Below are 23,862 nucleotides of genomic sequence, written 5' to 3'. Positions count from 1 at the left end.
ACTCACCAAAGCTCCTGCTCCAATTTACAGGACTGCTTTTGACCATGGAAAAAACAGGGTTCTCAAGCTTGCGGCCTGCGAGACAATATTTTGTGGCCCTCAGGACGATATGAAAGTTTAATCTTTAGTGCGGCCAGCGAGTTCTATACGAATGGCCTTTTCCCGCGTTGTGTGCAGAAGGTTCCTTTTTTTGTGCAAGCTGGAGCTGAACGAACCTACCAATCACACTGGACTATATGGCTCCCGAGGGCGGGCCATCAGCCGGGGTTGATGCAAGCAGAGAAACATTGCACAACTATGGAGGCGCTCGTGTAACATCACATAGCCGTCATAGAATTCCTACTTGTTACTGTGTTTGAAATGAGAATGTTTGACTTCGAGCTGGACGAAGTCAATGTTACCGCCGTTAAGGACCAACACCGACGTTCCGTTGACGATGTCACTAATGGGTGTGGACCTTCAATGGGGCCATTCAGCCAGCTCCCGCCCGCCGTCCCGCTTCGGAGTCAGGCTGGAGCCTCATCAAAGGCTTACCTGCCTCGGTTACATAAGCAACAGAACATCGGTGTTGGGTAGGACGTACAGCTGAATCCATGGGGTTATTATAGAAACTAAAAGCCAGTGAATAACGCCTCCATGGCTGCATCCCATTGTTTTATATAATAAATAATTAATGTTGTCCCAGCTGATAATGAACAGCCCGGTCGCAGTCGATAAAATTGACCCCCGGCTCCCCTGAGCCTGTGCCTTTTTGGGAGCACATATTTGTGCAAAAAGTTTTTCTATAACTTCAAAAAGTCCAAGTACAGGTCGAGACTTACTGACGATCTTCTTCAAGCCATAGTGAGGGTGTCAACTGCTTCCTCGCTCAAGCCAAATGTGGCTCAGCTATGTGAGAGGAAGCGCTGCCAGGTCTCTGGCAGCAGGAAGCAGGCAAGAGAAGCCATGTTTAGAAAAACCGTTCATGTTCAAAAGAACCCATTATAGTTAAAGAACTGTTAGTAGTGATGTTTGAGAAGATTAGATTTTTTGAACAAAGCTTTTTCAGTGGAATACCTGATGCAGCCCAGCCACACCCAGAGATAAGCATAAGCCGGTGTAACTAAAAGATGGTTACGTGGGTACATGGATTGTTACCATCTTCTGCATTAGAAGTACGTAGAACAAGTCCCTCCCCACCCTTCGATAGCTCAGTTGGTAGAGCGGAGGACTGTAGGTTAGTCAGCTGGGATCCTTAAGTCGCTGGTTCAACTCCGGCTCGAAGGAGAACATTTTGGCGGAAAAGTCCAGGTACTGCTCTAACGCCATGGCTATTTGTCCCTATACTAACATCTCCCGCTGCAAGGACATTTTTTCAAAGCTCTGCAACATGTTGCCTTTACTCACCAAAGCTCCTGCTCCAATTTACAGGACTGCTTTTGACCATGGATTAAAACAGGGTTCTCAAGCTTGCGGCCTGCGAGACAATATTTTGTGGCCCTCAGGACGATATGAAAGTTTAATCTTTAGTGCGGCCAGCGAGTTCTATACGAATGGCCTTTTCCCGCGTTGTGTGCAGAAGGTTCCTTTTTTTGTGCAAGCTGGAGCTGAACGAACCTACCAATCACACTGGACTATATGGCTCCCGAGGGCGGGCCATCAGCCGGGGTTGATGCAAGCAGAGAAACATTGCACAACTATGGAGGCGCTCGTGTAACATCACATAGCCGTCATAGAATTCCTACTTGTTACTGTGTTTGAAATGAGAATGTTTGACTTCGAGCTGGACGAAGTCAATGTTACCGCCGTTAAGGACCAACACCGACGTTCCGTTGACGATGTCACTAATGGGTGTGGACCTTCAATGGGGCCATTCAGCCAGCTCCCGCCCGCCGTCCCGCTTCGGAGTCAGGCTGGAGCCTCATCAAAGGCTTACCTGCCTCGGTTACATAAGCAACAGAACATCGGTGTTGGGTAGGACGTACAGCTGAATCCATGGGGTTATTATAGAAACTAAAAGCCAGTGAATAACGCCTCCATGGCTGCATCCCATTGTTTTATATAATAAATAATTAATGTTGTCCCAGCTGATAATGAACAGCCCGGTCGCAGTCGATAAAATTGACCCCCGGCTCCCCTGAGCCTGTGCCTTTTTGGGAGCACATATTTGTGCAAAAAGTTTTTCTATAACTTCAAAAAGTCCAAGTACAGGTCGAGACTTACTGACGATCTTCTTCAAGCCATAGTGAGGGTGTCAACTGCTTCCTCGCTCAAGCCAAATGTGGCTCAGCTATGTGAGAGGAAGCGCTGCCAGGTCTCTGGCAGCAGGAAGCAGGCAAGAGAAGCCATGTTTAGAAAAACCGTTCATGTTCAAAAGAACCCATTATAGTTAAAGAACTGTTAGTAGTGATGTTTGAGAAGATTAGATTTTTTGAACAAAGCTTTTTCAGTGGAATACCTGATGCAGCCCAGCCACACCCAGACTCTGCGTCCTGCAGCCCTCAGGTAATTTGAGTTTGAGACCCCTGGAATCAACAGACGGTGGCCTAGCCACCTTCGCGTGAGCCTCCAGCAGTGTTGTTGTGGCCGAGTGGTTAAGGCGATGGACTAGAAATCCATTGGGGTCTCCCCGCGCACGTTCGAATCCTGCCAACAACGTGAAGTTCCCCTGATGTTGTTTTACCTTGGATAAGGTTCTTGATTGACCATTGCATAATTAGTGTTGTGTTCCTAGCTTGTTTTTCAGTACCAATTGGGAAAGTGTTGGGAACATCTGCTGAGGCATTGTACTGTATATTAATGAATATGCTGCTGCACATTGTAAAGGCTGAATAGTCCTAAACAAATACCATGCTGACCAAAACAAACTACAGTGAGCAATTACATTGCAACATAGTGGATCCGCCTTCCAACCACATTAGCCTTTTAAACTAAATGTCATTAAAATCTTTTGTCAGCTGGACTTGGCACCTAATCCAGGGATGGTGTAATTTGTTAGTGTTTTGGGGTTTTGTATATAGACAGGTTTTAAATTGTTATTGTATATAGTTTTTAGTTGTTGTGTTTGCACTCTCTCTTTAAAAAAATGTGGGGAAAAAAACACAACTCTTGTGGTGTAATAGCAACACATCCATCCTTTGGGTGGAAGACTCCAGGTGCAAATCCTGGCAAGAGTGTGTTAGGTGCACAATCAGTATTTCATTTGCTGGGTTTCATATACCAGTTTTCATTAAGAGATTTTTAATAGAATCTGTCACCCTACTATGTGTTTATATTGAGGTAATAATGGGTGGTTGAGGTGTTTATATTAAGATGTGATTCTAATGATTTGCCCTAATTCATGTTTAAAATGAATTTGAACCATATCTCAATGTATGCTGAAGTATTGACACTTTCTGTGTTACTGTTACTGTGTATTATGGATTTTATATTGAATTTTTCTCCTTTTCTTTCTGTTTCTCTTCCCCCCTTCCTCTCTTCTTTTTTCTTCCCCCCCCTTAAAATTCCCTTTTCAACCAGTGTCCCTAGCTAGTTTTTCAGTACCATTTAGGAAAGTGTTGGGAAGATCTGCATTGTAAAGTCTGAATATTCCTAAAAAAATGCCATGCTGACCAAACAAACTACAGTGAGCAGTTACATTACACCATAGTGGATCCGCCTTCCAACCACGTTAGTCTGTTAAACTAAATGTCATTGACATCTTTTGTCAGCTGGACTTGGCACCTAATCCAGAGACAAGCATAAGCCGGTGTAACTAAAAGATGGTTACGTGGGTACATGGATTGTTACCATCTTCTGCATTAGAAGTACGTAGAACAAGTCCCTCCCCACCCTTCGATAGCTCAGTTGGTAGAGCGGAGGACTGTAGGTTAGTCAGCTGGGATCTTTAAGTCGCTGGTTCAACTCCGGCTCGAAGGAGAACATTTTGGCGGAAAAGTCCAGGTACTGCTCTAACGCCATGGCTATTTGTCTCTATACTAACATCTCCCGCTGCAAGGACATTTTTTCAAAGCTCTGCAACATGTTGCCTTTACTCACCAAAGCTCCTGCTCCAATTTACAGGACTGCTTTTGACCATGGATTAAAACAGGGTTCTCAAGCTTGCGGCCTGCGAGACAATATTTTGTGGCCCTCAGGACGATATGAAAGTTTAATCTTTAGTGCGGCCAGCGAGTTCTATACGAATGGCACTTTCCCGCGTTGTGTGCAGAAGGTTCCTTTTTTTGTGCAAGCTGGAGCTGAACGAACCTACCAATCACACTGGACTATATGGCTCCCGAGGGCGGGCCATCAGCCGGGGTTGATGCAAGCAGAGAAACATTGCACAACTATGGAGGCGCTCGTGTAACATCACATAGCCGTCATAGAATTCTTACTTGTTACTGTGTTTGAAATGAGAATGTTTGACTTCGAGCTGGACGAAGTCAATGTTACCGCCGTTAAGGACCAACACCGACGTTCCGTTGACGATGTCACTAATGGGTGTGGACCTTCAATGGGGCCATTCAGCCAGCTCCCGCCCGCCGTCCCGCTTCGGAGTCAGGCTGGAGCCTCATCAAAGGCTTACCTGCCTCGGTTACATAAGCAACAGAACATCGGTGTTGGGTAGGACGTACAGCTGAATCCATGGGGTTATTATAGAAACTAAAAGCCAGTGAATAACGCCTCCATGGCTGCATCCCATTGTTTTATATAATAAATAATTAATGTTGTCCCAGGTGATAATGAACAGCCCGGTCGCAGTCGATAAAATTGACCCCCGGCTCCCCTGAGCCTGTGCCTTTTTGGGAGCACATATTTGTGCAAAAAGTTTTTCTATAACTTCAAAAAGTCCAAGTACAGGTCGAGACTTACTGACGATCTTCTTCAAGCCATAGTGAGGGTGTCAACTGCTTCCTCGCTCAAGCCAAATGTGGCTCAGCTATGTGAGAGGAAGCGCTGCCAGGTCTCTGGCAGCAGGAAGCAGGCAAGAGAAGCCATGTTTAGAAAAACCGTTCATGTTCACAAGAACCCATTATAGTTAAAGAACTGTTAGTAGTGATGTTTGAGAAGATTAGATTTTTTGAACAAAGCTTTTTCAGTGGAATACCTGATGCAGCCCAGCCACACCCAGACTCTTCGTCCTGCAGCCCTCAGGTAATTTGAGTTTGAGACCCCTGGAATCAACAGACGGTGGCCTAGCCACCTTCGCGTGAACCTCCAGGAGTGTTGTTGTGGCCGAGTGGTTAATGCGATGGACTAGAAATCCACTGGGGTCTCCCCGCGCAGGTTCGAATCCTGCCAACAACGTGAAGTTCCCCTGATGTTGTTTTACCTTGGATAAGGTTCTTGATTGACCATTGCATAATTAGTGTTGTGTTCCTAGCTTGTTTTTCAGTACCAATTGGGAAAGTGTTGGGAACATCTGCTGAGGCATTGTACTGTATATTAATGAATCTGCTGCTGCACATTGTAAAGGCTGAATAGTCCTAAACAAATACCATGCTGACCAAAACAAACTACAGTGAGCAACTACATTGCAACGTAGTGGATCCGCCTTCCAACCACATTAGCCTGTTAAACTAAATGTCATTAACATCTTTTGTCAGCTGGACTTGGCACCTAATCCAGGGATGGTGTAATTTGTTAGTGTTTTGGGGTTTTGTATATAGACACGTTTTAAATTGTTATTGTATATAGTTTTTAATTGTTGTGTTTGCACTCTCTCTTTAAAAAAAAGTGGGGAAAAAAACACAACTCTTGTGGTGTAATAGCAACACATCCATCCTTTGGGTGGAAGACTCCAGGTGCAAATCCTGGCAAGAGTGTGTTAGGTGCACAATCAGTATTTCATTTGCTGGGTTTCATATACCAGTTTTCATTAAGAGATTTTTAATAGAATCTGTCACCCTACTATGTGTTTATATTGAGGTAATAATGGGTGGTTGAGGTGTTTATATTAAGATGTGATTCTAATGATTTGCCCTAATTCATGTTTAAAATGAATTTGAACCATATCTCAATGTATGCTGAAGTATTGACACTTTCTGTGTTACTGTTACTGTGTATTATGGATTTTATATTGAATTTTTCTCCTTTTCTTTCTGTTTCTCTTCCCCCCTTCCTCTCTTCTTTTTTCTTCCCCCCCCTTAAAATTCCCTTTTCAACCAGGGTCCCTAGCTAGTTTTTCAGTACCATTTAGGAAAGTGTTGGGAAGATCTGCATTGTAAAGTCTGAATATTCCTAAAAAAATGCCATGCTGACCAAAACAAACTACAGTGAGCAGTTACATTACACCATAGTGGATCCGCCTTCCAACCACGTTAGTCTGTTAAACTAAATGTCATTGACATCTTTTGTCAGCTGAACTTGGCACCTAATCTTCTTACCTCTAATCTTCTGGATTAGAGGTACGTAGAACAAGTCCCTCCCCACCCTTCGATAGCTCAGTTGGTAGAGCGGAGGACTGTAGGTTAGTCAGCTGGGATCCTTAGGTCGCTGGTTCAACTCCGGCTCGAAGGAGAACATTTTGGCGGAACAGTCCAGGTACTGCTCTAACGCCATGGCTACTTGTCCCTATACTAACATCTCCCGCTGCAAGGACATTTTTTCAAAGCTCTGCAACATGTTGCCTTTACTCACCAAAGCTCCTGCTCCAATTTACAGGACTGCTTTTGACCATGGATTAAAACAGGGTTCTCAAGCTTGCGGCCTGCGAGACAATATTTTGTGGCCCTCAGGACGATATGAAAGTTTAATCTTTAGTGCGGCCAGCGAGTTCTATACGAATGGCACTTTCCCGCGTTGTGTGCAGAAGGTTCCTTTTTTTGTGCAAGCTGGAGCTGAACGAACCTACCAATCACACTGGACTATATGGCTCCCGAGGGCGGGCCATCAGCCGGGGTTGATGCAAGCAGAGAAACATTGCACAACTATGGAGGCGCTCGTGTAACATCACATAGCCGTCATAGAATTCCTACTTGTTACTGTGTTTGAAATGAGAATGTTTGACTTCGAGCTGGACGAAGTCAATGTTACCGCCGTTAAGGACCAACACCGACGTTCCGTTGACGATGTCACTAATGGGTGTGGACCTTCAATGGGGCCATTCAGCCAGCTCCCGCCCGCCGTCCCGCTTCGGAGTCAGGCTGGAGCCTCATCAAAGGCTTACCTGCCTCGGTTACATAAGCAACAGAACATCGGTGTTGGGTAGGACGTACAGCTGAATCCATGGGGTTATTATAGAAACTAAAAGCCAGTGAATAACGCCTCCATGGCTGCATCCCATTGTTTTATATAATAAATAATTAATGTTGTCCCAGCTGATAATGAACAGCCCGGTCGCAGTCGATAAAATTGACCCCCGGCTCCCCTGAGCCTGTGCCTTTTTGGGAGCACATATTTGTGCAAAAAGTTTTTCTATAACTTCAAAAAGTCCAAGTACAGGTCGAGACTTACTGACGATCTTCTTCAAGCCATAGTGAGGGTGTCAACTGCTTCCTCGCTCAAGCCAAATGTGGCTCAGCTATGTGAGAGGAAGCGCTGCCAGATCTCTGGCAGCAGGAAGCAGGCAAGAGAAGCCATGTTTAGAAAAACCGTTAATGTTCAAAAGAACCCATTATAGTTAAAGAACTGTTAGTAGTGATGTTTGAGAAGATTAGATTTTTTGAACAAAGCTTTTTCAGTGGAATACCTGATGCAGCCCAGCCACACCCAGACTCTGCGTCCTGCAGCCCTCAGGTAATTTGAGTTTGAGACCCCTGGAATCAACAGACGGTGGCCTAGCCACCTTCGCGTGAGCCTCCAGGAGTGTTGTTGTGGCCGAGTGGTTAAGGCGATGGACTAGAAATCCATTGGGGTCTCCCCGCGCAGGTTCGAATCCTGCCAACAATGTGAAGTTCCCCTGATGTTGTTTTACCTTGGATAAGGTTCTTGATTGACCATTGCATAATTAGTGTTGTGTTCCTAGCTTGTTTTTCAGTACCAATTGGGAAAGTGTTGGGAACATCTGCTGAGGCATTGTACTGTATATTAATGAATCTGCTGCTGCACATTGTAAAGGCTGAATAGTCCTAAACAAATACCATGCTGACCAAAACAAACTACAGTGAGCAACTACATTGCAACATAGTGGATCCGCCTTCCAACCACATTAGCCTGTTAAACTAAATGTCATTAACATCTTTTGTCAGCTGGACTTGGCACCTAATCCAGGGATGGTGTAATTTGTTAGTGTTTTGGGGTTTTGTATATAGACAGGTTTTAAATTGTTATTGTATATAGTTTTTAGTTGTTGTGTTTGCACTCTCTCTTTAAAAAAATGTGGGGAAAAAAACACAACTCTTGTGGTGTAATAGCAACACATCCATCCTTTGGGTGGAAGACTCCAGGTGCAAATCCTGGCAAGAGTGTGTTAGGTGCACAATCAGTATTTCATTTGCTGGGTTTCATATACCAGTTTTCATTAAGAGATTTTTAATAGAATCTGTCACCCTACTATGTGTTTATATTGAGGTAATAATGGGTGGTTGAGGTGTTTATATTAAGATGTGATTCTAATGATTTGCCCTAATTCATGTTTAAAATGAATTTGAACCATATCTCAATGTATGCTGAAGTATTGACATTTTCTGTGTTACTGTTACTGTGTATTATGGATTTTATATTGAATTTTTCTCCTTTTCTTTCTGTTTCTCTTCCCCCCTTCCTCTCTTCTTTTTTCTTCCCCCCCCCTTAAAATTCCCTTTTCAACCAGTGTCCCTAGCTAGTTTTTCAGTACCATTTATGAAAGTGTTGGGAACATCTGCATTGTAAAGTCTGAATAGTCCTAAAAAAATGCCATGCTGACCAAAACAAACTACAGTGAGCAATTACATTACACCATAGTGGATCCGCATTCCAACCACGTTAGTCTGTTAAACTAAATGTCATTGACATCTTTTGTCAGCTGGACTTGGCACCTAATCTTCTTACCTCTAATCTTCTGGATTAGAGGTACGTAGAACAAGTCCCTCCCCACCCTTCGATAGCTCAGTTGGTAGAGCGGAGGACTGTAGGTTAGTCAGCTGGGATCCTTAGGTCGCTGGTTCAACTCCGGCTCGAAGGAGAACATTTTGGCGGAACAGTCCAGGTACTGCTCTAACGCCATGGCTACTTGTCCCTATACTAACATCTCCCGCTGCAAGGACATTTTTTCAAAGCTCTGCAACATGTTGCCTTTACTCACCAAAGCTCCTGCTCCAATTTACAGGACTGCTTTTGACCATGGATTAAAACAGGGTTCTCAAGCTTGCGGCCTGCGAGACAATATTTTGTGGCCCTCAGGACGATATGAAAGTTTAATCTTTAGTGCGGCCAGCGAGTTCTATACGAATGGCACTTTCCCGCGTTGTGTGCAGAAGGTTCCTTTTTTTGTGCAAGCTGGAGCTGAACGAACCTACCAATCACACTGGACTATATGGCTCCCGAGGGCGGGCCATCAGCCGGGGTTGATGCAAGCAGAGAAACATTGCACAACTATGGAGGCGCTCGTGTAACATCACATAGCCGTCATAGAATTCCTACTTGTTACTGTGTTTGAAATGAGAATGTTTGACTTCGAGCTGGACGAAGTCAATGTTACCGCCGTTAAGGACCAACACCGACGTTCCGTTGACGATGTCACTAATGGGTGTGGACCTTCAATGGGGCCATTCAGCCAGCTCCCGCCCGCCGTCCCGCTTCGGAGTCAGGCTGGAGCCTCATCAAAGGCTTACCTGCCTCGGTTACATAAGCAACAGAACATCGGTGTTGGGTAGGACGTACAGCTGAATCCATGGGGTTATTATAGAAACTAAAAGCCAGTGAATCACGCCTCCATGGCTGCATCCCATTGTTTTATATAATAAATAATTAATGTTGTCCCAGCTGATAATGAACAGCCCGGTCGCAGTCGAGAAAATTGACCCCCGGCTCCCCTGAGCCTGTGCCTTTTTGGGAGCACATATTTGTGCAAAAAGTTTTTCTATAACTTCAAAAAGTCCAAGTACAGGTCGAGACTTACTGACGATCTTCTTCAAGCCATAGTGAGGGTGTCAACTGCTTCCTCGCTCAAGCCAAATGTGGCTCAGCTATGTGAGAGGAAGCGCTGCCAGGTTTCTGGCAGCAGGAAGCAGGCAAGAGAAGCCATGTTTAGAAAAACCGTTCATGTTCACAAGAACCCATTATAGTTAAAGAACTGTTAGTAGTGATGTTTGAGAAGATTAGATTTTTTGAACAAAGCTTTTTCAGTGGAATACCTGATGCAGCCCAGCCACACCCAGACTCTGCGTCCTGCAGCCCTCAGGTAATTTGAGTTTGAGACCCCTGGAATCAACAGACGGTGGCCTAGCCACCTTCGCGTGAGCCTCCAGGAGTGTTGTTGTGGCCGAGTGGTTAAGGCGATGGACTAGAAATCCATTGGGGTCTCCCCGCGCAGGTTCGAATCCTGCCAACAATGTGAAGTTCCCCTGATGTTGTTTTACCTTGGATAAGGTTCTTGATTGACCATTGCATAATTAGTGTTGTGTTCCTAGCTTGTTTTTCAGTACCAATTGGGAAAGTGTTGGGAACATCTGCTGAGGCATTGTACTGTATATTAATGAATCTGCTGCTGCACATTGTAAAGGCTGAATAGTCCTAAACAAATACCATGCTGACCAAAACAAACTACAGTTAGCAACTACATTGCAACATAGTGGATCCGCCTTCCAACCACATTAGCCTGTTAAACTAAATGTCATTAACATCTTTTGTCAGCTGGACTTGGCACCTAATCCAGGGATGGTGTAATTTGTTAGTGTTTTGGGGTTTTGTATATAGACAGGTTTTAAATTGTTATTGTATATAGTTTTTAGTTGTTGTGTTTGCACTCTCTCTTTAAAAAAATGTGGGGAAAAAAACACAACTCTTGTGGTGTAATAGCAACACATCCATCCTTTGGGTGGAAGACTCCAGGTGCAAATCCTGGCAAGAGTGTGTTAGGTGCACAATCAGTATTTCATTTGCTGGGTTTCATATACCAGTTTTCATTAAGAGATTTTTAATAGAATCTGTCACCCTACTATGTGTTTATATTGAGGTAATAATGGGTGGTTGAGGTGTTTATATTAAGATGTGATTCTAATGATTTGCCCTAATTCATGTTTAAAATGAATTTGAACCATATCTCAATGTATGCTGAAGTATTGACATTTTCTGTGTTACTGTTACTGTGTATTATGGATTTTATATTGAATTTTTCTCTTTTTCTTTCTGTTTCTCTTCCCCCCTTCCTCTCAATCACACTGGACTATATGGCTCCCGAGGGCGGGCCATCAGCCGGGGGTGATGCAAGCAGAGAAACATTGCACAACTATGGAGGCGCTCGTGTAACATCACATAGCCGTCATAGAATTCCTACTTGTTACTGTGTTTGAAATGAGAATGTTTGACTTCGAGCTGGACGAAGTCAATGTTACCGCCGTTAAGGACCAACACCGACGTTCCGTTGACGATGTCACTAATGGGTGTGGACCTTCAATGGGGCCATTCAGCCAGCTCCCGCCCGCCGTCCCGCTTCGGAGTCAGGCTGGAGCCTCATCAAAGGCTTACCTGCCTCGGTTACATAAGCAACAGAAGATCGGTGTTGGGTAGGACGTACAGCTGAATCCATGGGGTTATTATAGAAACTAAAAGCCAGTGAATAACGCCTCCATGGCTGCATCCCATTGTTTTATATAATAAATAATTAATGTTGTCCCAGCTGATAATGAACAGCCCGGTCGCTGTCGAGAAAATTGACCCCCGGCTCCCCTGAGCCTGTGCCTTTTTGGGAGCACATATTTGTGCAAAAAGTTTTTCTATAACTTCAAAAAGTCCAAGTACAGGTCGAGACTTACTGACGATCTTCTTCAAGCCATAGTGAGGGTGTCAACTGCTTCCTCGCTCAAGCCAAATGTGGCTCAGCTATGTGAGAGGAAGCGCTGCCAGGTCTCTGGCAGCAGGAAGCAGGCAAGAGAAGCCATGTTTAGAAAAACCGTTCATGTTCACAAGAACCCATTATAGTTAAAGAACTGTTAGTAGTGATGTTTGAGAAGATTAGATTTTTTGAACAAAGCTTTTTCAGTGGAATACCTGATGCAGCCCAGCCACACCCAGACTCTGCGTCCTGCAGCCCTCAGGTAATTTGAGTTTGAGACCCCTGGAATCAACAGACGGTGGCCTAGCCACCTTCGCGTGAGCCTCCAGGAGTGTTGTTGTGGCCGAGTGGTTAAGGCGATGGACTAGAAATCCATTGGGGTCTCCCCGCGCAGGTTCGAATCCTGCCAACAACGTGAAGTTCCCCTGATGTTGTTTTACCTTGGATAAGGTTCTTGATTGACCATTGCATAATTAGTGTTGTGTTCCTAGCTTGTTTTTCAGTACCAATTGGGAAAGTGTTGGGAACATCTGCTGAGGCATTGTACTGTATATTAATGAATATGCTGCTGCACATTGTAAAGGCTGAATAGTCCTAAACAAATACCATGCTGACCAAAACAAACTACAGTGAGCAATTACATTGCAACATAGTGGATCCGCCTTCCAACCACATTAGCCTTTTAAACTAAATGTCATTAAAATCTTTTGTCAGCTGGACTTGGTACCTAATCCAGGGATGGTGTAATTTGTTAGTGTTTTGGGGTTTTGTATATAGACAGGTTTTAAATTGTTATTGTATATAGTTTTTAGTTGTTGTGTTTGCACTCTCTCTTTAAAAAAATGTGGGGAAAAAAACACAACTCTTGTGGTGTAATAGCAACACATCCATCCTTTGGGTGGAAGACTCCAGGTGCAAATCCTGGCAAGAGTGTGTTAGGTGCACAATCAGTATTTCATTTGCTGGGTTTCATATACCAGTTTTCATTAAGAGATTTTTAATAGAATCTGTCACCCTACTATGTGTTTATATTGAGGTAATAATGGGTGGTTGAGGTGTTTATATTAAGATGTGATTCTAATGATTTGCCCTAATTCATGTTTAAAATGAATTTGAACCATATCTCAATGTATGCTGAAGTATTGACACTTTCTGTGTTACTGTTACTGTGTATTATGGATTTTATATTGAATTTTTCTCCTTTTCTTTCTGTTTCTCTTCCCCCCTTCCTCTCTTCTTTTTTCTTCCCCCCCCTTAAAATTCCCTTTTCAACCAGTGTCCCTAGCTAGTTTTTCAGTACCATTTAGGAAAGTGTTGGGAAGATCTGCATTGTAAAGTCTGAATATTCCTAAAAAAATGCCATGCTGACCAAAACAAACTACAGTGAGCAGTTACATTACACCATAGTGGATCCGCCTTCCAACCACGTTAGTCTGTTAAACTAAATGTCATTGACATCTTTTGTCAGCTGGACTTGGCACCTAATCTTCTTACCTCTAATCTTCTGGATTAGAGGTACGTAGAACAAGTCCCTCCCCACCCTTCGATAGCTCAGTTGGTAGAGCGGAGGACTGTAGGTTAGTCAGCTGGGATCCTTAGGTCGCTGGTTCAACTCCGGCTCGAAGGAGAACATTTTGGCGGAACAGTCCAGGTACTGCTCTAACGCCATGGCTACTTGTCCCTATACTAACATCTCCCGCTGCAAGGACATTTTTTCAAAGCTCTGCAACATGTTGCCTTTACTCACCAAAGCTCCTGCTCCAATTTACAGGACTGCTTTTGACCATGGATTAAAACAGGGTTCTCAAGCTTGCGGCCTGCGAGACAATATTTTGTGGCCCTCAGGACGATATGAAAGTTTAATCTTTAGTGCGGCCAGCGAGTTCTATACGAATGGCACTTTCCCGCGTTGTGTGCAGAAGGTTCCTTTTTTTGTGCAAGCTGGAGCTGAACGAACCTACCAATCACACTGGACTATATGGCTCCCGAGGGCGGGCCATCAGCCGGGGTTGATGCAAGCAGAGAAACATTGCACAACTATGGAGGCGCTCGTGTAACATCACATAGCCGTCATAGAATTCCTACTTGTTACTGTGTTTGAAATGAGAATGTTTGACTTCGAGCTGGACGAAGTCAATGTTACCGCCGTTAAGGACCAACACCGACGTTCCGTTGAAGATGTCACTAATGGGTGTGGACCTTCAATGGGGCCATTCAGCCAGCTCCCGCCCGCCGTCCCGCTTCGGAGTCAGGCTGGAGCCTCATCAAAGGCTTACCTGCCTCGGTTACATAAGCAACAGAACATCGGTGTTGGGTAGGACGTACAGCTGAATCCATGGGGTTATTATAGAAACTAAAAGCCAGTGAATCACGCCTCCATGGCTGCATCCCATTGTTTTATATAATAAATAATTAATGTTGTCCCAGCTGATAATGAACAGCCCGGTCGCTGTCGAGAAAATTGACCCCCGGCTCCCCTGAGCCTGTGCCTTTTTGGGAGCACATATTTGTGCAAAAAGTTTTTCTATAACTTCAAAAAGTCCAAGTACAGGTCGAGACTTACTGACGATCTTCTTCAAGCCATAGTGAGGGTGTCAACTGCTTCCTCGCTCAAGCCAAATGTGGCTCAGCTATGTGAGAGGAAGCGCTGCCAGGTCTCTGGCAGTAGGAAGCAGGCAAGAGAAGCCATGTTTAGAAAAACCGTTCATGTTCACAAGAACCCATTATAGTTAAAGAACTGTTAGTAGTGATGTTTGAGAAGATTAGATTTTTTGAACAAAGCTTTTTCAGTGGAATACCTGATGCAGCCCAGCCACACCCAGACTCTGCGTCCTGCAGCCCTCAGGTAATTTGAGTTTGAGACCCCTGGAATCAACAGACAGTGGCCTAGCCACCTTCGCGTGAGCCTCCAGGAGTGTTGTTGTGGCCGAGTGGTTAATGCGATGGACTAGAAATCCACTGGGGTCTCCCCGCGCAGGTTCGAATCCTGCCAACAACGTGAAGTTCCCCTGATGTTGTTTTACCTTGGATAAGGTTCTTGATTGACCATTGCATAATTAGTGTTGTGTTCCTAGCTTGTTTTTCAGTACCAATTGGGAAAGTGTTGGGAACATCTGCTGAGGCATTGTACTGTATATTAATGAATCTGCTGCTGCACATTGTAAAGGCTGAATAGTCCTAAACAAATCCCATGCTGACCAAAACAAACTACAGTTAGCAACTACATTGCAACATAGTGGATCCGCCTTCCAACCACATTAGCCTGTTAAACTAAATGTCATTAACATCTTTTGTAAGCTGGACTTGGCACCTAATCCAGGGATGGTGTAATTTGTTAGTGTTTTGGGGTTTTGTATATAGACAGGTTTTAAATTGTTATTGTATATAGTTTTTAGTTGTTGTGTTTGCACTCTCTCTTTAAAAAAATGTGGGGAAAAAAACACAACTCTTGTGGTGTAATAGCAACACATCCATCCTTTGGGTGGAAGACTCCAGGTGCAAATCCTGGCAAGAGTGTGTTAGGTGCACAATCGGTATTTCATTTGCTGGGTTTCATATACCAGTTTTCATTAAGAGATTTTTAATAGAATCTGTCACCCTACTATGTGTTTATATTGAGGTAATAATGGGTGGTTGAGGTGTTTATATTAAGATGTGATTCTAATGATTTGCCCTAATTCATGTTTAAAATGAATTTGAACCATATCTCAATGTATGCTGAAGTATTGACATTTTCTGTGTTACTGTTACTGTGTATTATGGATTTTATATTGAATTTTTCTCTTTTTCTTTCTGTTTCTCTTCCCCCCTTCCTCTCAATCACACTGGACTATATGGCTCCCGAGGGCGGGCCATCAGCCGGGGGTGATGCAAGCAGAGAAACATTGCACAACTATGGAGGCGCTCGTGTAACATCACATAGCCGTCATAGAATTCCTACTTGTTACTGTGTTTGAAATGAGAATGTTTGACTTCGAGCTGGACGAAGTCAATGTTACCGCCGTTAAGGACCAACACCGACGTTCCGTTGACGATGTCACTAATGGGTGTGGACCTTCAATGGGGCCATTCAGCCAGCTCCCGCCCGCCGTCCCGCTTCGGAGTCAGGCTGGAGCCTCATCAAAGGCTTACCTGCCTCGGTTACATAAGCAACAGAACATCGGTGTTGGGTAGGACGTACAGCTGAATCCATGGGGTTATTATAGAAACTAAAAGCCAGTGAATAACGCCTCCATGGCTGCATCCCATTGTTTTATATAATAAATAATTAATGTTGTCCCAGCTGATAATGAACAGCCCGGTCGCTGTCGAGAAAATTGACCCCCGGCTCCCCTGAGCCTGTGCCTTTTTGGGAGCACATATTTGTGCAAAAAGTTTTTCTATAACTTCAAAAAGTCCAAGTACAGGTCGAGACTTACTGACGATCTTCTTCAAGCCATAGTGAGGGTGTCAACTGCTTCCTCGCTCAAGCCAAATGTGGCTCAGCTATGTGAGAGGAAGCGCTGCCAGGTCTCTGGCAGCAGGAAGCAGGCAAGAGAAGCCATGTTTAGAAAAACCGTTCATGTTCACAAGAACCCATTATAGTTAAAGAACTGTTAGTAGTGATGTTTGAGAAGATTAGATTTTTTGAACAAAGCTTTTTCAGTGGAATACCTGATGCAGCCCAGCCACACCCAGACTCTGCGTCCTGCAGCCCTCAGGTAATTTGAGTTTGAGACCCCTGGAATCAACAGACGGTGGCCTAGCCACCTTCGCGTGAGCCTCCAGGAGTGTTGTTGTGGCCGAGTGGTTAAGGCGATGGACTAGAAATCCATTGGGGTCTCCCCGCGCAGGTTCGAATCCTGCCAACAACGTGAAGTTCCCCTGATGTTGTTTTACCTTGGATAAGGTTCTTGATTGACCATTGCATAATTAGTGTTGTGTTCCTAGCTTGTTTTTCAGTACCAATTGGGAAAGTGTTGGGAACATCTGCTGAGGCATTGTACTGTATATTAATGAATATGCTGCTGCACATTGTAAAGGTTGAATAGTCCTAAACAAATACCATGCTGACCAAAACAAACTACAGTGAGCAATTACATTGCAACATAGTGGATCCGCCTTCCAACCACATTAGCCTTTTAAACTAAATGTCATTAAAATCTTTTGTCAGCTGGACTTGGCACCTAATCCAGGGATGGTGTAATTTGTTAGTGTTTTGGGGTTTTGTATATAGACAGGTTTTAAATTGTTATTGTATATAGTTTTTAGTTGTTGTGTTTGCACTCTCTCTTTAAAAAAATGTGGGGAAAAAAACACAACTCTTGTGGTGTAATAGCAACACATCCATCCTTTGGGTGGAAGACTCCAGGTGCAAATCCTGGCAAGAGTGTGTTAGGTGCACAATCAGTATTTCATTTGCTGGGTTTCATATACCAGTTTTCATTAAGAGATTTTTAATAGAATCTGTCACCCTACTATGTGTTTATATTGAGGTAATAATGGGTGGTTGAGGTGTTTATATTAAGATGTGATTCTAATGATTTGCCCTAATTCATGTTTAAAATGAATTTGAACCATATCTCAATGTATGCTGAAGTATTGACACTTTCTGTGTTACTGTTACTGTGTATTATGGATTTTATATTGAATTTTTCTCCTTTTCTTTCTGTTTCTCTTCCCCCCTTCCTCTCTTCTTTTTCTTCCCCCCCCTTAAAATTCCCTTTTCAACCAGTGTCCCTAGCTAGTTTTTCAGTACCATTTAGGAAAGTGTTGGGAAGATCTGCATTGTAAAGTCTGAATATTCCTAAAAAAATGCCATGCTGACCAAACAAACTACAGTGAGCAGTTACATTACACCATAGTGGATCCGCCTTCCAACCACGTTAGTCTGTTAAACTAAATGTCATTGACATCTTTTGTCAGCTGGACTTGGCACCTAATCTTCTTACCTCTAATCTTCTGGATTAGAGGTACGTAGAACAAGCCCCTCCCCACCCTTCGATAGCTCAGTTGGTAGAGCGGAGGACTGTAGGTTAGTCAGCTGGGATCCTTAGGTCGCTGGTTCAACTCCGGCTCGAAGGAGAACATTTTGGCGGAACAGTCCAGGTACTGCTCTAACGCCATGGCTACTTGTCCCTATACTAACATCTCCCGCTGCAAGGACATTTTTTCAAAGCTCTGCAACATGTTGCCTTTACTCACCAAAGCTCCTGCTCCAATTTACAGGACTGCTTTTGACCATGGATTAAAACAGGGTTCTCAAGCTTGCGGCCTGCGAGACAATATTTTGTGGCCCTCAGGACGATATGAAAGTTTAATCTTTAGTGCGGCCAGCGAGTTCTATACGAATGGCACTTTCCCGCGTTGTGTGCAGAAGGTTCCTTTTTTTGTGCAAGCTGGAGCTGAACGAACCTACCAATCACACTGGACTATATGGCTCCCGAGGGCGGGCCATCAGCCGGGGTTGATGCAAGCAGAGAAACATTGCACAACTATGGAGGCGCTCGTGTAACATCACATAGCCGTCATAGAATTCCTACTTGTTACTGTGTTTGAAATGAGAATGTTTGACTTCGAGCTGGACGAAGTCAATGTTACCGCCGTTAAGGACCAACACCGACGTTCCGTTGACGATGTCACTAATGGGTGTGGACCTTCAATGGGGCCATTCAGCCAGCTCCCGCCCGCCGTCCCGCTTCGGAGTCAGGCTGGAGCCTCATCAAAGGCTTACCTGCCTCGGTTACATAAGCAACAGAACATCGGTGTTGGGTAGGACGTACAGCTGAATCCATGGGGTTATTATAGAAACTAAAAGCCAGTGAATCACGCCTCCATGGCTGCATCCCATTGTTTTATATAATAAATAATTAATGTTGTCCCAGCTGATAATGAACAGCCCGGTCGCAGTCGAGAAAATTGACCCCCGGCTCCCCTGAGCCTGTGCCTTTTTGGGAGCACATATTTGTGCAAAAAGTTTTTCTATAACTTCAAAAAGTCCAAGTACAGGTCGAGACTTACTGACGATCTTCTTCAAGCCATAGTGAGGGTGTCAACTGCTTCCTCGCTCAAGCCAAATGTGGCTCAGCTATGTGAGAGGAAGCGCTGCCAGGTTTCTGGCAGCAGGAAGCAGGCAAGAGAAGCCATGTTTAGAAAAACCGTTCATGTTCACAAGAACCCATTATAGTTAAAGAACTGTTAGTAGTGATGTTTGAGAAGATTAGATTTTTTGAACAAAGCTTTTTCAGTGGAATACCTGATGCAGCCCAGCCACACCCAGACTCTGCGTCCTGCAGCCCTCAGGTAATTTGAGTTTGAGACCCCTGGAATCAACAGACGGTGGCCTAGCCACCTTCGCGTGAGCCTCCAGGAGTGTTGTTGTGGCCGAGTGGTTAAGGCGATGGACTAGAAATCCATTGGGGTCTCCCCGCGCAGGTTCGAATCCTGCCAACAATGTGAAGTTCCCCTGATGTTGTTTTACCTTGGATAAGGTTCTTGATTGACCATTGCATAATTAGTGTTGTGTTCCTAGCTTGTTTTTCAGTACCAATTGGGAAAGTGTTGGGAACATCTGCTGAGGCATTGTACTGTATATTAATGAATCTGCTGCTGCACATTGTAAAGGCTGAATAGTCCTAAACAAATACCATGCTGACCAAAACAAACTACAGTTAGCAACTACATTGCAACATAGTGGATCCGCCTTCCAACCACATTAGCCTGTTAAACTAAATGTCATTAACATCTTTTGTCAGCTGGACTTGGCACCTAATCCAGGGATGGTGTAATTTGTTAGTGTTTTGGGGTTTTGTATATAGACAGGTTTTAAATTGTTATTGTATATAGTTTTTAGTTGTTGTGTTTGCACTCTCTCTTTAAAAAAATGTGGGGAAAAAAACACAACTCTTGTGGTGTAATAGCAACACATCCATCCTTTGGGTGGAAGACTCCAGGTGCAAATCCTGGCAAGAGTGTGTTAGGTGCACAATCAGTATTTCATTTGCTGGGTTTCATATACCAGTTTTCATTAAGAGATTTTTAATAGAATCTGTCACCCTACTATGTGTTTATATTGAGGTAATAATGGGTGGTTGAGGTGTTTATATTAAGATGTGATTCTAATGATTTGCCCTAATTCATGTTTAAAATGAATTTGAACCATATCTCAATGTATGCTGAAGTATTGACATTTTCTGTGTTACTGTTACTGTGTATTATGGATTTTATATTGAATTTTTCTCTTTTTCTTTCTGTTTCTCTTCCCCCCTTCCTCTCAATCACACTGGACTATATGGCTCCCGAGGGCGGGCCATCAGCCGGGGTTGATGCAAGCAGAGAAACATTGCACAACTATGGAGGCGCTCGTGTAACATAGCATAGCCGTCATAGAATTCCTACTTGTTACTGTGTTTGAAATGAGAATGTTTGACTTCGAGCTGGACGAAGTCAATGTTACCGCCGTTAAGGACCAACACCGACGTTCCGTTGACGATGTCACTAATGGGTGTGGACCTTCAATGGGGCCATTCAGCCAGCTCCCGCCCGCCGTCCCGCTTCGGAGTCAGGCTGGAGCCTCATCAAAGGCTTACCTGCCTCGGTTACATAAGCAACAGAACATCGGTGTTGGGTAGGACGTACAGCTGAATCCATGGGGTTATTATAGAAACTAAAAGCCAGTGAATCACGCCTCCATGGCTGCATCCCATTGTTTTATATAATAAATAATTAATGTTGTCCCAGCTGATAATGAACAGCCCGGTCGCTGTCGAGAAAATTGACCCCCGGCTCCCCTGAGCCTGTGCCTTTTTGGGAGCACATATTTGTGCAAAAAGTTTTTCTATAACTTCAAAAAGTCCAAGTACAGGTCGAGACTTACTGACGATCTTCTTCAAGCCATAGTGAGGGTGTCAACTGCTTCCTCGCTCAAGCCAAATGTGGCTCAGCTATGTGAGAGGAAGCGCTGCCAGGTCTCTGGCAGCAGGAAGCAGGCAAGAGAAGCCATGTTTAGAAAAACCGTTCATGTTCAAAAGAACCCATTATAGTTAAAGAACTGTTAGTAGTGATGTTTGAGAAGATTAGATTTTTTGAACAAAGCTTTTTCAGTGGAATACCTGATGCAGCCCAGCCACACCCAGACTCTGCGTCCTGCAGCCCTCAGGTAATTTGAGTTTGAGACCCCTGGAATCAACAGACGGTGGCCTAGCCACCTTCGCGTGAGCCTCCAGGAGTGTTGTTGTGGCCGAGTGGTTAATGCGATGGACTAGAAATCCACTGGGGTCTCCCCGCGCAGGTTCGAATCCTGCCAACAACGTGAAGTTCCCCTGATGTTGTTTTACCTTGGATAAGGTTCTTGATTGACCATTGCATAATTAGTGTTGTGTTCCTAGCTTGTTTTTCAGTACCAATTGGGAAAGTGTTGGGAACATCTGCTGAGGCATTGTACTGTATATTAATGAATCTGCTGCTGCACATTGTAAAGGCTGAATAGTCCTAAACAAATACCATGCTGACCAAAACAAACTACAGTGAGCAACTACATTGCAACATAGTGGATCCGCCTTCCAACCACATTAGCCTGTTAAACTAAATGTCATTAACATCTTTTGTAAGCTGGACTTGGCACCTAATCCAGGGATGGTGTAATTTGTTAGTGTTTTGGGGTTTTGTATATAGACAGGTTTTAAATTGTTATTGTATATAGTTTTTAGTTGTTGTGTTTGCACTCTCTCTTTAAAAAAATGTGGGGAAAAAAACACAACTCTTGTGGTGTAATAGCAACACATCCATCCTTTGGGTGGAAGACTCCAGGTGCAAATCCTGGCAAGAGTGTGTTAGGTGCACAATCAGTATTTCATTTGCTGGGTTTCATATACCAGTTTTCATTAAGAGATTTTTAATAGAATCTGTCACCCTACTATGTGTTTATACTGAGGTAATAATGGGTGGTTGAGGTGTTTATATTAAGATGTGATTCTAATGATTTGCCCTAATTCATGTTTAAAATGAATTTGAACCATATCTCAATGTATGCTGAAGTATTGACATTTTCTGTGTTACTGTTACTGTGTATTATGGATTTTATATTGAATTTTTCTCTTTTTCTTTCTGTTTCTCTTCCCCCCTTCCTCTCAATCACACTGGACTATATGGCTCCCGAGGGCGGGCCATCAGCCGGGGGTGATGCAAGCAGAGAAACATTGCACAACTATGGAGGCGCTCGTGTAACATCACATAGCCGTCATAGAATTCCTACTTGTTACTGTGTTTGAAATGAGAATGTTTGACTTCGAGCTGGACGAAGTCAATGTTACCGCCGTTAAGGACCAACACCGACGTTCCGTTGACGATGTCACTAATGGGTGTGGACCTTCAATGGGGCCATTCAGCCAGCTCCCGCCCGCCGTCCCGCTTCGGAGTCAGGCTGGAGCCTCATCAAAGGCTTACCTGCCTCGGTTACATAAGCAACAGAACATCGGTGTTGGGTAGGACGTACAGCTGAATCCATGGGGTTATTATAGAAACTAAAAGCCAGTGAATAACGCCTCCATGGCTGCATCCCATTGTTTTATATAATAAATAATTAATGTTGTCCCAGCTGATAATGAACAGCCCGGTCGCTGTCGAGAAAATTGACCCCCGGCTCCCCTGAGCCTGTGCCTTTTTGGGAGCACATATTTGTGCAAAAAGTTTTTCTATAACTTCAAAAAGTCCAAGTACAGGTCGAGACTTACTGACGATCTTCTTCAAGCCATAGTGAGGGTGTCAACTGCTTTCTCGCTCAAGCCAAATGTGGCTCAGCTATGTGAGAGGAAGCGCTGCCAGATCTCTGGCAGCAGGAAGCAGGCAAGAGAAGCCATGTTTAGAAAAACCGTTCATGTTCACAAGAACCCATTATAGTTAAAGAACTGTTAGTAGTGATGTTTGAGAAGATTAGATTTTTTGAACAAAGCTTTTTCAGTGGAATACCTGATGCAGCCCAGCCACACCCAGACTCTGCGTCCTGCAGCCCTCAGGTAATTTGAGTTTGAGACCCCTGGAATCAACAGACGGTGGCCTAGCCACCTTCGCGTGAGCCTCCAGGAGTGTTGTTGTGGCCGAGTGGTTAAGGCGATGGACTAGAAATCCATTGGGGTCTCCCCGCGCAGGTTCGAATCCTGCCAACAACGTGAAGTTCCCCTGATGTTGTTTTACCTTGGATAAGGTTCTTGATTGACCATTGCATAATTAGTGTTGTGTTCCTAGCTTGTTTTTCAGTACCAATTGGGAAAGTGTTGGGAACATCTGCTGAGGCATTGTACTGTATATTAATGAATATGCTGCTGCACATTGTAAAGGCTGAATAGTCCTAAACAAATACCATGCTGACCAAAACAAACTACAGTGAGCAACTACATTGCAACATAGTGGATCCGCCTTCCAACCACATTAGCCTGTTAAACTAAATGTCATTAACATCTTTTGTCAGCTGGACTTGGCACCTAATCCAGGGATGGTGTAATTTGTTAGTGTTTTGGGGTTTTGTATATAGACAGGTTTTAAATTGTTATTGTATATAGTTTTTAGTTGTTGTGTTTGCACTCTCTCTTTAAAAAAATGTGGGGAAAAAAACACAACTCTTGTGGTGTAATAGCAACACATCCATCCTTTGGGTGGAAGACTCCAGGTGCAAATCCTGGCAAGAGTGTGTTAGGTGCACAATCAGTATTTCATTTGCTGGGTTTCATATACCAGTTTTCATTAAGAGATTTTTAATAGAATCTGTCACCCTACTATGTGTTTATATTGAGGTAATATTGGGTGGTTGAGGTGTTTATATTAAGATGTGATTCTAATGATTTGCCCTAATTCATGTTTAAAATGAATTTGAACCATATCTCAATGTATGCTGAAGTATTGACACTTTCTGTGTTACTGTTACTGTGTATTATGGATTTTATATTGAATTTTTCTCCTTTTCTTTCTGTTTCTCTTCCCCCCTTCCTCTCTTCTTTTTTCTTCCCCCCCCTTAA

General features: G+C 43.8%; 16 non-coding genes across 16 annotated transcripts; all 16 read left to right on the top strand.

Moving 5' to 3' along the window:
• Window positions 1-1,179: 1,179 nt before the first annotated feature.
• On the top strand, window positions 1,180-1,266 carry trnay-gua (transfer RNA tyrosine (anticodon GUA)). Its single transcript is given in 2 exon segments — window positions 1,180-1,216; window positions 1,231-1,266. It is a non-coding gene; the product is annotated as a tRNA-Tyr (tRNA).
• A 1,289-nt stretch (window positions 1,267-2,555) lies between these two features.
• On the top strand, window positions 2,556-2,637 carry trnas-aga (transfer RNA serine (anticodon AGA)). The gene has a single exon. It is a non-coding gene; the product is annotated as a tRNA-Ser (tRNA).
• Window positions 2,638-3,810: 1,173 nt separating this feature from the next.
• On the top strand, window positions 3,811-3,897 carry trnay-gua (transfer RNA tyrosine (anticodon GUA)). The gene is given in 2 exon segments: window positions 3,811-3,847; window positions 3,862-3,897. It is a non-coding gene; the product is annotated as a tRNA-Tyr (tRNA).
• Window positions 3,898-5,186: 1,289 nt separating this feature from the next.
• Window positions 5,187-5,268, top strand: trnas-aga (transfer RNA serine (anticodon AGA)). Its single transcript has one exon. It is a non-coding gene; the product is annotated as a tRNA-Ser (tRNA).
• A 1,125-nt stretch (window positions 5,269-6,393) lies between these two features.
• On the top strand, window positions 6,394-6,480 carry trnay-gua (transfer RNA tyrosine (anticodon GUA)). Its single transcript is given in 2 exon segments — window positions 6,394-6,430; window positions 6,445-6,480. It is a non-coding gene; the product is annotated as a tRNA-Tyr (tRNA).
• Window positions 6,481-7,769: 1,289 nt separating this feature from the next.
• On the top strand, window positions 7,770-7,851 carry trnas-aga (transfer RNA serine (anticodon AGA)). The gene has a single exon. It is a non-coding gene; the product is annotated as a tRNA-Ser (tRNA).
• Window positions 7,852-8,977: 1,126 nt separating this feature from the next.
• trnay-gua (transfer RNA tyrosine (anticodon GUA)) lies at window positions 8,978-9,064 on the top strand. The gene is given in 2 exon segments: window positions 8,978-9,014; window positions 9,029-9,064. It is a non-coding gene; the product is annotated as a tRNA-Tyr (tRNA).
• A 1,289-nt stretch (window positions 9,065-10,353) lies between these two features.
• On the top strand, window positions 10,354-10,435 carry trnas-aga (transfer RNA serine (anticodon AGA)). The gene has a single exon. It is a non-coding gene; the product is annotated as a tRNA-Ser (tRNA).
• Window positions 10,436-12,208: 1,773 nt separating this feature from the next.
• Window positions 12,209-12,290, top strand: trnas-aga (transfer RNA serine (anticodon AGA)). Its single transcript has one exon. It is a non-coding gene; the product is annotated as a tRNA-Ser (tRNA).
• A 1,125-nt stretch (window positions 12,291-13,415) lies between these two features.
• On the top strand, window positions 13,416-13,502 carry trnay-gua (transfer RNA tyrosine (anticodon GUA)). Its single transcript is given in 2 exon segments — window positions 13,416-13,452; window positions 13,467-13,502. It is a non-coding gene; the product is annotated as a tRNA-Tyr (tRNA).
• Window positions 13,503-14,791: 1,289 nt separating this feature from the next.
• trnas-aga (transfer RNA serine (anticodon AGA)) lies at window positions 14,792-14,873 on the top strand. Its single transcript has one exon. It is a non-coding gene; the product is annotated as a tRNA-Ser (tRNA).
• A 1,773-nt stretch (window positions 14,874-16,646) lies between these two features.
• On the top strand, window positions 16,647-16,728 carry trnas-aga (transfer RNA serine (anticodon AGA)). The gene has a single exon. It is a non-coding gene; the product is annotated as a tRNA-Ser (tRNA).
• A 1,123-nt stretch (window positions 16,729-17,851) lies between these two features.
• On the top strand, window positions 17,852-17,938 carry trnay-gua (transfer RNA tyrosine (anticodon GUA)). The gene is given in 2 exon segments: window positions 17,852-17,888; window positions 17,903-17,938. It is a non-coding gene; the product is annotated as a tRNA-Tyr (tRNA).
• A 1,289-nt stretch (window positions 17,939-19,227) lies between these two features.
• Window positions 19,228-19,309, top strand: trnas-aga (transfer RNA serine (anticodon AGA)). Its single transcript has one exon. It is a non-coding gene; the product is annotated as a tRNA-Ser (tRNA).
• A 1,773-nt stretch (window positions 19,310-21,082) lies between these two features.
• Window positions 21,083-21,164, top strand: trnas-aga (transfer RNA serine (anticodon AGA)). The gene has a single exon. It is a non-coding gene; the product is annotated as a tRNA-Ser (tRNA).
• A 1,773-nt stretch (window positions 21,165-22,937) lies between these two features.
• On the top strand, window positions 22,938-23,019 carry trnas-aga (transfer RNA serine (anticodon AGA)). Its single transcript has one exon. It is a non-coding gene; the product is annotated as a tRNA-Ser (tRNA).
• The last annotated feature ends 843 nt before the right edge of the window (window positions 23,020-23,862 follow it).

The sequence above is a fragment of the Channa argus genome, unplaced genomic scaffold (genome assembly GCF_033026475.1).
Source record: "Channa argus isolate prfri unplaced genomic scaffold, Channa argus male v1.0 Contig043, whole genome shotgun sequence".
Taxonomy (NCBI): domain Eukaryota; kingdom Metazoa; phylum Chordata; class Actinopteri; order Anabantiformes; family Channidae; genus Channa; species Channa argus.
This window is presented reverse-complemented; position numbering and strand designations above follow the sequence as displayed.